Source organism: Hypomesus transpacificus, chromosome 11, assembly GCF_021917145.1.
Source record: "Hypomesus transpacificus isolate Combined female chromosome 11, fHypTra1, whole genome shotgun sequence".
Taxonomy (NCBI): domain Eukaryota; kingdom Metazoa; phylum Chordata; class Actinopteri; order Osmeriformes; family Osmeridae; genus Hypomesus; species Hypomesus transpacificus.
In genome coordinates this window covers 2,948,990-2,958,985 of record NC_061070.1, presented here as the reverse complement: position 1 = coordinate 2,958,985, position 9,996 = coordinate 2,948,990, and positions in this window count along the sequence as shown.

Here is a 9,996-nt window from a genome sequence, read left to right as displayed (position 1 = left end):
GAACTGGATAAAATCATATCACAGGAAGGACTTTTTATGTTAGTTTAGGAGACCATAGGTCCAAGAAACATGAGAACTGCTACGGGGTTGCTCAAGGAAGTTGCTTAGGGCCATTACTTTTTTCTCTTTATAGGTTACCACTCGGCGACATAATCAGAGAACATAACATAGATTTCCATAGCTATGCGGATGACACACAACTATATATATCCACTGAATCCAACGATGCAACGGCTATCAATTCCATTACCAACTGCCTGTTGGCATTAAACAAATGGATGAATGATAACTTTCTTAAATTAAATGAAGACAAAACCGAAGTCCTACCCTGTGGCCCCAAATCCCAAAGAGAGATGCTTACTAAGAATCTAGGAGGCTTAACCCCCTGTCTTAAACCAGAGGTGACAAGTCTCGGTGTAATCCTGGACTCAGATTTGAATTTCAACTCTCACATAAATAAAGTGACCAAAACAGCTTCTTTCACCTGAGGAATATAGCAAAGGTACGACCATTCATAAACCAAAATGATGCAAAGAAGTTAATTCATGCTTTTATATCCAGCCGGCTGGACTACTTCTTCCCAAGAAAACCAGTGAAAGACTACAGCTCATTCAAAATTCTGCAGCTAGATTATTAACCCAACCCAAACTAAAAGGAGAGAACACATTAGTCCTGTCCTAGCTACTTTACACTGGCTCCCTGTTACCTTCAGAATTGACTTTAAGGTCCTTTTCCTCACATACAAAGCTCTACACGGACAAGGAGCTAGCTACATTGCTAACTCACTTATAAACTACACACCAGCTAGAACACTGCGATCATCAAATGCAGGCCTATTAGAGGTCACCAGAAGCAGTCATAAGAAGATTGGTGATTCGGCCTTTGCTAATTATGCCCCAAAACTATGGAACAAATTACCCATAAATATTAGGGAAGCAAACACGCTAGACATTTTTAAAAGACATCTTAAAACCTTACTTTTTACCGAAACATTTAAGTGATTTTAACTCCGAAGGGTTTTAAAACTTTTAATAGTTGTATTATTGTTGCTATTTTAATAATTACTTTTATCACTTGTATTATTGTTTTTATAGATTTTATGTAAAGCACCTTGAGCTACAATTCTTGTATGAAATGTGCTATACAAATAAAGTCTTACTTACTTACTTACAAATGACTCTAGCTAGACCAGCTGTAGTCGGCATTAGAAGGGAAGCTTCCAAAAAAAGAGCCAGAAAACGAATTGCAGTCTGGCCTATTGCTAACGCCTGTCTAGATGATCTGTTTGAAAGAACTGGAGAAAGGCAGGTGCTAGATACTACTAGATAATAGTATTTAGTATTTCCCCTAAGAAATAGAAGGAAAATTAAGCCCAAAAGTGTCAATCTGGATGATTGCGGATGTGAGATAAATCTATGTGAGCAGGTTCCCATCATAAGAAAAACTACAAGACCCAGCATTAATGAGGCCGGAGCCCAGTGTAACTGACCATCAAGGTCAGAGTAGGTCTACAAAAAATAGATGAATTCTCTATGCACCTGCAATCTGAATCTCTCAGAGAGCGAGATCCAATAAGAAGTAAAATGAATTGTGACAAAACAAATATTGTACCAATAGTAAACTTACAAAAACTGATAAGGTTTTGATATAAAAGAGTGTTTGGAGAGGATTTCGTCAGTCTGGTTCTGCAGAATCACACTCACGTTTTCTTGGAATCACCCTGTGTTACGGACTCCTGTCCTTCATGGGACTGTGTTTGTTCTGCATCCGTGTGGGAATGTTTTGTGTGTCTGTTCTCCTCTGTTTTCCCCAATCAGCTTGCTTGCAGGGTGTGTCTGTCCGGTGTGTCGGTGGTTGGATGTCGGCGGACCAGCGGCCAGCCCCCATATTGGCCCACCTCGAATCAGCGGTCCGGCTGCCCACATAAAAGACCGACGCGGTTCGCTGTGGAAGGAGGGCGTTCTTTCAGTTTTATCGAGACCTGTTGGTTGTTGTGTGTTTGAGGAGAAAAAGGCACCAGTGAGACCTTAGTCGTGTTTGCGGTCTGTGAGACCTTACGCTGTGTTGTCCAGGTCCAAAGTAGCGCTAAAACCCTGATTAATTTTCGTTTTGTCCGATACTCTGTATCGTGTATTATTTGTTCGCCAGTTGTTCACTCGCACGGGGGGGGCTCTGGGACAGGCAAGCTGCCCATGGGCTTACACACCATCACGCAGTAGACCTCCTGTTTTGCACACTAGGTAAGGAACGGGTGCCACCCCATGTATGTTTTTAGGTAGGGATAATTATGGTTTTGTAGACAGGGTCTTACTGGGTTTTTCTTTGGCACCGTTCGTTGTTCCATTGTTTCCCTCGTTACCGCTGCGCTTCGTTTTATCCGCACCACCCTTTCCTCTATGATAGGCCAGAAAGGCCGTAACACCCTGCCTTTTTGGATTCTAATAAAATTCTTTGCATCAAACTCTGTCGGATTTCCTGTGCTATTTCAAATTTAGAGAATTTTTTGATCCAAGACTTAAGACTTAGTACGTTGAATTTTAACTTCTTCAATTGCTAGCTTCTCTCAGTCACTGACTGTAATTCAAACAGCTGGTGATGTTACTTAGCTAGCTAGCTAACATAGTGACCAATGCAGGGAAAATGGTGACAGTTATGAATGCTTTATTGTACTGAGTGGTAGAAATAAATTGTCAAACCAATCCTTTCTTACAACTACTCACTGGACATCAGCCACCAACGACACACACAGACACTGTCCAATTTTCACACATGCACCTGCATCACCGCTGAGGGCTGGGGCCATGGATCGAACCATTGCGGGACCAAGGGCGGGGGTCGCAATCTTTTAAAACTTAAAAAAGTGCCATTGTGTCCATAATCAGCAAAGCACTTTCATTGCATTTTAAGAATGTTATTGAAATTACATAGTTATGTTTACAGTGATTTATTTGGGGGGGACAAATCATATTTTCCCCAGGGATTTCCCCCCGGGATTTCTGCCCATGGAGAGGAAGAAAAGAGGCCAGGAGCATATTAGGAGCCCAGAATATCATCGATTTTTTTTTCAAAGAAAGGTGAGTGTTACAGTGCGTTCACACTGCAGCGACGCGATGCAAGCGACAACATGTTTTCCATTCATTTTCTATGAAGCCAGGCGAATCGCTTGCGTAGTGCATTGTGGGTAGCGACGCGACAGAGCTGAGATTTTCTCAACTTTATGCAAATGAGGAGCGATTTTCGCTAGCGATGGCCAATCGGAGTGTTTTCTTGTTTCTCCTAACCATGGCAAACATTTCTAGCTTTCTAGGTTTAAAGGTGAAGGATAAACTAATCGTTTGTGTGGCTGCTTACCCAGTCCTGTACGATACATAGCTGTATTTGTACAGAGATGTTCATTTAAAAAAAACAATGCATGGCGCAAGGTTGCTGAAGTTGTTGGTGCTTGTACTTTCTAATTCAGTCTAGTGACATTACGTATCTTTGTTCTGTGGTAACTAGCTAGCTAGCCCGGCTGGAACTCCCTATCGTATCGACAGATTAGCAGAGACTGAGGAATATAGTAAAACGTTTTTTACACATGTCAACGTGTATGTCTATTAAACAGTTTTGTATGTTGTATACAAGTTGTATTTTGATCGATGTTGCAACTACGTAAACCCAAGTCTGCACACTTGGCCATGACAACTACAATAGCGACTTTAGAGAACTACATTCTACATTTATCTGTTTGAAACGCCCCCGAGCGTGGTGAACTGTGGGAAGGCAAGCGATGGCAAGCAATTCGCGTCGCAGCAGTGTGAACGCACTGTAAAGCTAGCTTCACAGGCGCCCTGTTGTTCACGAGAAATAGCATAGCTCTCCTCGTCCAACGTCACAATGTTGGAGTGACTAATGTTAGGAGCTTGCGCTTTAAGGGGAGTGATTTGTGCCAGGTAATGTTAATAAGCTAGCAACTGTCGCTACCAGGGGTGGCCCTAGCATATTTGGAGCTAGGGCCGAGCTTCACTCGTAGCGCCCCCCCCCCCCCCCCCCCCCAAAGTAAAGTACTGCTTTCTTCATTGCAAGAACAAGAGTGCAAAGTGTACACTATAGAATCAAAACAAACAACAACTTAGTTAACAAACACTAATAATAACAAACAATACAATTATATATGTACATTTAAGAGAGTTAAATAATCAAAATATAATATTAAAAATAAACAAGTACATTGTATAATATAAAAAGTGCAAATAAACGCATGAAGAACTATATACATTTCACTCCACACTTCAAGAACTACAGTGCAGCCCTTCTGGCCTTCCTCGCTGCAAAGTCATCAATGACGTCATCAGGGCTCTCAAGTTTTGAAGACAAGCAAGAATTACATTCTTCCCCCCCCCCCCCCCCCCCCCCCCGTCAGGGGATCAAAATGAATTAATCAATTAATTGCTTTTTACCTGACATCTTAAAGGCAGACATTATTTAACCCTTAAATAATAACCCTTACTTACCCTGCACTTGGTTCAATCCTGCCACCTCAGACAGACATCCCAAGCACCGCCACTACCAACTACGCCATCAAAAAGCTAAATCTCAGTTGATGCGGGTGGAATTTTACTTATCTGACAAGTGAGTTTCACCGATACACACCGGCTACATCTATGAACTACTTGTTCTGAGCAGGTCAGTGAACAGGCTGTAAAACTGTTGGTTAAGAGACTCGTGAAAAACTGATGCTAATTATCTGGGAAACATTTTTTAACAGCAGTCAAGTTGTCATTGTTTGTGTCAAACAAGTTGCGTGAATTTGTTGTAACATTAAAACAGGAGATCATGACTGTGCTCAGAGTGAAGCTCGAGCTCCAGCGGTTTGCTTTGTAGGTGAACAAAACTTTTGGAAGACGTAGCAGAATCACAAACAATTACAGGATATGCTTTTATTCCATTGGTTGTTGCATTAAACTTACCCAGATACAATGGTGCTTTTTTCCGATTGGCTATTGTATAGACCCTTTCTTTTTTTTGATTGGCCGATAAGTGGCAGGCTCGACTAAGAACTCCAGGGGAGACGCGCTTGACTGCCGGTTCCATAGTGAGAGTGGAGCAGCCAGAGGAATTGTGGTTGGGTGCTGCGGCATATTAAATATTTATAAATATTTTTTTTCTGCGTGAGAAATACAATGTGTGGCGGGAGGGCGTGACTAAAGACCGAAATGAGTGACTGTCATTCTCAATGCGTGACACTTGAGAGCCCTGCGTCATTGTATCAAATCTGACCACCAACTTCATGGTTGATGCTAATCACAGCCAGACCACTGAGGCGTACTTGAGCCATGGTTGACCTCGGTTATGTCTTTAAAAGTTTTAATTTGGAAAAACTCATCTCGGCTGAAGCTTCTGTAACTGGAAGGGTTGCCTTGATCCATAGAGCAATACAAAGGTTAGGATATATCTCTGTGAGCTGCTTTGTTTAAATGAATTTGAACAACTCAAGAGTTGACATGCTCTTTGAAGCATGTCAAGTCAGGTACATTTTCCAACTCCTGGGCCAACTCCTTCCCATCCAAATCAGACTGCTCTCCATGGCTTAAGGTGTGTGCAAGTGCCTCTGCTTGCTTCATCAGCTCTTGGTGTGTCAGGTCTTGGAAGTTTGACAGAATGCCAAACTTGTCTTCCACATCTTTAAGTGTGGTAAACTTTCCTTTTGTGCTGACACTGCAGCATCCACCACCACATTAAAGAAGGTTACCTCCAGATTTTGCAAGGCATCCCTCAATGGCTCATCAGAAGACTCACATGAGAAGTCCACTTTGTGGACTTCAGCCTCTTTTGCACAAGGACAGCATCCACATTCATCTCTTTACACATGGCCTTGGCTTATGTTTGTGCAGCCAAAAAGCCTGTGGCTCTGTAGGAGTCAAAGAGCTTTTTCTGTCTTTTTCAGTAGACTTACTGCTACATCCACTTGCATGGTTTAGGACTGCAAGAGTTTGCTCACGTGCTGAATTTGATTCAACACATCATACCAGACCACTTGAAGTGGAATAATATCACACTGTTGTAATTATAAAGATGAAGAATGAGTATGGAGTATATAATTAAGAATGTCTTTTAATCACTTTTATACTTTATACCTTTATACTTTATGCTTTTATATGTTATACTATTGGAAAAGCCTGATGCAAAGCTGTTGACTGTTTAGTACTTCCCCAAAGATATAGAAGGAAAATTAAGCCCAACGTGTTTATCTGGATGATTGGGACTGGGTGGGAGAGAAGGCTATGTGAGCAAGTTCCTATCATAAGAAAAACTACAAGACCCAGCAGCGATAAGGCCGGAGCCCAGTGTAACTGGCCTCCAAGGTCAGAGTAGGTCTACAAAAAATAGATGAATTCTCTATGCACCTGCAATCTGAATCTCTCAGAGAGAGACCAATAAGAAGGAACATGAATTGTGACAAAACAAATATAGTACCAATAGTAAACTTACAGAACTGATAACGTTTTGATATAAAAGAGAGTGTTAGGTGACAATTTCTTCAGTCTGGTTCTGCAGAATCACACTCATGTTTGTGGAATCACCCTGCCTTTTTGGATTTTAATAAAACACTTTGCATCAAACTCTGTTGGATTTCCTGTGCTGTTTCAAACTTAAAGATTTTTGATCCAAGGACTTAGTACGTTGAATTTAACTGCATCACACTGTGCACAGTGAAAAGCGGAATGATCCCACTTCTTCTGCCAGAGACTGGGCTTCAATCCTGACAATTGGGTCTTTGGGCTGGTTTCTCACCTCAAGCAGTGCATCTCTCACAGCTGCGGCTTCATATCGCAGAGGTTCCACAGCTTTCACTCTGCTCTCTCATCTGGTTTCTGACCAAATTTTCAGCGAAAGGTTCCAAAAAAAATTGAGGATGGCCAATCTTTGTGTAGAGGCAGAAAATAGACAGTACAGCTTCTGCACAATACCAAAACATAATAGTACATCTTTGGTGCTTTTGGCAGCATCAAAAATGACCAAATTAAGTGTATGTTCCCCACAAGGCATGAACAAAGCTCTTGGGTTTAATTGCAGTAGCCTAGGCTGTACTCCCTTGTTCTTTCCTCTCATATTTGCCCCATTGTCGTACAACTGTCCTCTGCAGTCATCGAAGGTAATCTCCAACTCCTCCAGCTTCTTCAAAATCAGGGCAGACCCAGTGGAGTCCTCTGCCACCAGGAATCTGATGAAGTGCTCTTTAACCTGGGGGTCTTCTTCCACTGTCAAAATTATTATCACAACTGACAGCTGTTCAATGTGGCTAACATCCGGGGTGCAATCTAAAATGACGCTAAAGTATTTGCATTCCTTTATTTCCTGCACCATTGTTGAGAGAATCTTTCCACTGACGCATTGGATCAACTCGTTCTGGATGGTTTTGCCCAAGTAACTCTGGTGTGATGTTTCACATTTAACCTTGTGGATGTGGTCTTTCATCACTGGGTCAAACTGTGCCATAAGCTCAACCTCTTTCAAAAAGTTACCATTTGAAGGAGAGTGGAGTATTTCTGCGTGTCCTCTAAATGCCATATTCCGCACAGCGAGCGACTGTACAATTGCAACCAGTCTTGTCAGTACTGCTCTCCACCGACTCTGCCTCTAAGAGGGCCTGCTCTTTTTTGTCAATGGTTGTACCTTGTTTTAATCAAACTGCCAATTCTTTCCATGACGCCAACTGTTCCCGACTGTTTTCATGGCTGTTTAAAGCAGCACTTGTATTTTTCCAATCAGACAGTACTCCATGTGTTAATAACACATTTGGGGGGAGAAAAGCTGACAACAAAAACAAAAAAGACTGTTTTTATTTTTCGAATATGTCAACCAACTTCTTTTAATCCTTTCTCCATTACTAAGGTCCTGCTGAAGTACTGGTGGTGGCAACCTCTCTCCAATCATCTCTCCTCGAAAAAATGAAATCAGGTGTTACCTGATTTGGTCCTCTTCGAACAAACTGCTCTGTCTTTATTGTGTCCTTGAGATGTGCAGGCCAGTTAGCAGGATTGGTTGGTAATGGATCGTCTGTCTTTGCTGCATCTAGACGGCACACAAAAAGCACACTTTCTCATCTGATATGCGCAATAACTTCACTCACACACATAACTGTTGTAGTTTTAAAACCATTGTTGCTTGATATAAGATATTCAGCTGTTTGTATAACCTCTCTGCATTTAAATGGATCTCTTTGAGAATGGAGGGGTGGGTGGGTAGATTCAGCTGTGAATTATACTGGTACAATATGGAGCACGTGGTTGGCTCCATATATATACACATATACACACAATATTAACTACTTACTAACCGAGAGTGAGGTCATGCCGGGAAATATCAAACTGAGGCTCAGTGTTTCCCCTATGTTGGTTTTTCCGTGGCGGCCCGCCACGGTTAAATTTCTGCTGCCACCGTATCAGAACTAGAGCTGTAAAAAAAATGTGTCCGTCTATCAGCCGTGATTATTAGAGCGCATGTTGGAGAATAGCACAGACGCGCTTCACAGCGCAGTTGAGATTGCACGTGTGCGTCCTTGAGAACTGTAAGTCGTATAACTTATGTTGTCAGTTCATTTAAGCCTGTTATTGCACTGTAAACCCAAATGTTCAAAGAAATTAAATATTTTGAGTAGCGTAAACTTAATTAAAAAAAAAAAATCCAACTTACTTAAATATGTTGTGTTTGTGTGACATTTTCTACCTTTTGAGTTAATTGAACTGTTATTTTTTGATTTACCTGAACATGCGACCACTAAAAGGCTACTCATTTATGACAGTCACTGATGGTGACCGTTGGCTAACACCAACGCTAACCCATGGGGCTATGCATGCAATCACGTACTGAATGCTACTTTAGTATTATCAAGAAAGACAACATATGAGGGAATAATTAAGGAAACATTTGGTTTAGAAGCTCAGCAATAAAACTGTAATCCTCCTGCCAAATGGGTCGAAAAGTATAATTTTCAACGCTCCGAAGCGGAAGGTGGCGCAATGCACCTAATGCGCTGCTCAACAAAGAAGACAGGTTGAACAATGCAACGCGGGATTTGCAAAGCCAAACCAACCGTCCTCAGGCACCTTAAGTCCAAGGTAAGAAGGCAAGGAAAATGCAAGCTCAAATTGTCAAAATTATAATTGCAGTGTGATGCATTCAGTTCGGATGTTTGAATATGAGGTCTTTGGTTATGCATGTTGTTCATTTATGGAATGAACAATTAATTGACCATGTTGTGGCTGTTGGCTGTATTGACGTGTTAGCCAGATAATTGCTAATAGCTCATAGTGATGGGAAGTTCGTTTCATTTTACTGATTCGGTTCTTTGAATCTCGTTCAGTAAAATGAACAAATCTTTTTTCGAGTCATTCGTTCATTCGGGGGGGGGGGGGGGGGGGGGGGGGGGCTATACGTCCATTGCTAACACGTGTGATATTCTCATGTAGGTTAGTGCATGACATGTGCACCAGCAGATGCTATTTCAAAATAAATTCCTGCATTAAAATAATGTATCATGAGTTTGTATGATTTGGTCATGTATTATCACACTAGCATTTAATTATCACGTCAATCAATTACACTGCACTAAACTGTAAGTGTAAATGTAAAGTGAAAATAACAAAACCAGTCAGTATGATGACTTGAGCGAATATCATTCATTCACGTCTTACTAAAACAGCGGCCACGCTAAAGGGAACAAGGAAACTGTTTCCTCTACTAAAAAATACAATGCGGGTCACAAGAAAAATGATCCAAAGACTCGTAGAAAGACCGAGTCGGGAAAGGAACAAATCGTTTGTTTCCTCTAACTACAGAGCCTATTCAGGTCACGTGAAAAATGATCCAAAGACACATAAAAAGACCGAGTCGGGAAAGGAACTAATCATTAGTTTCCTCTAGCGAGGGGCCAAGATGGCGTCGGTATGAGAAGCTGTGTTATGTCGAGCTGAAACGTTTTTCCTTGGATGTAACCGTAGTAATTTTTTGTAA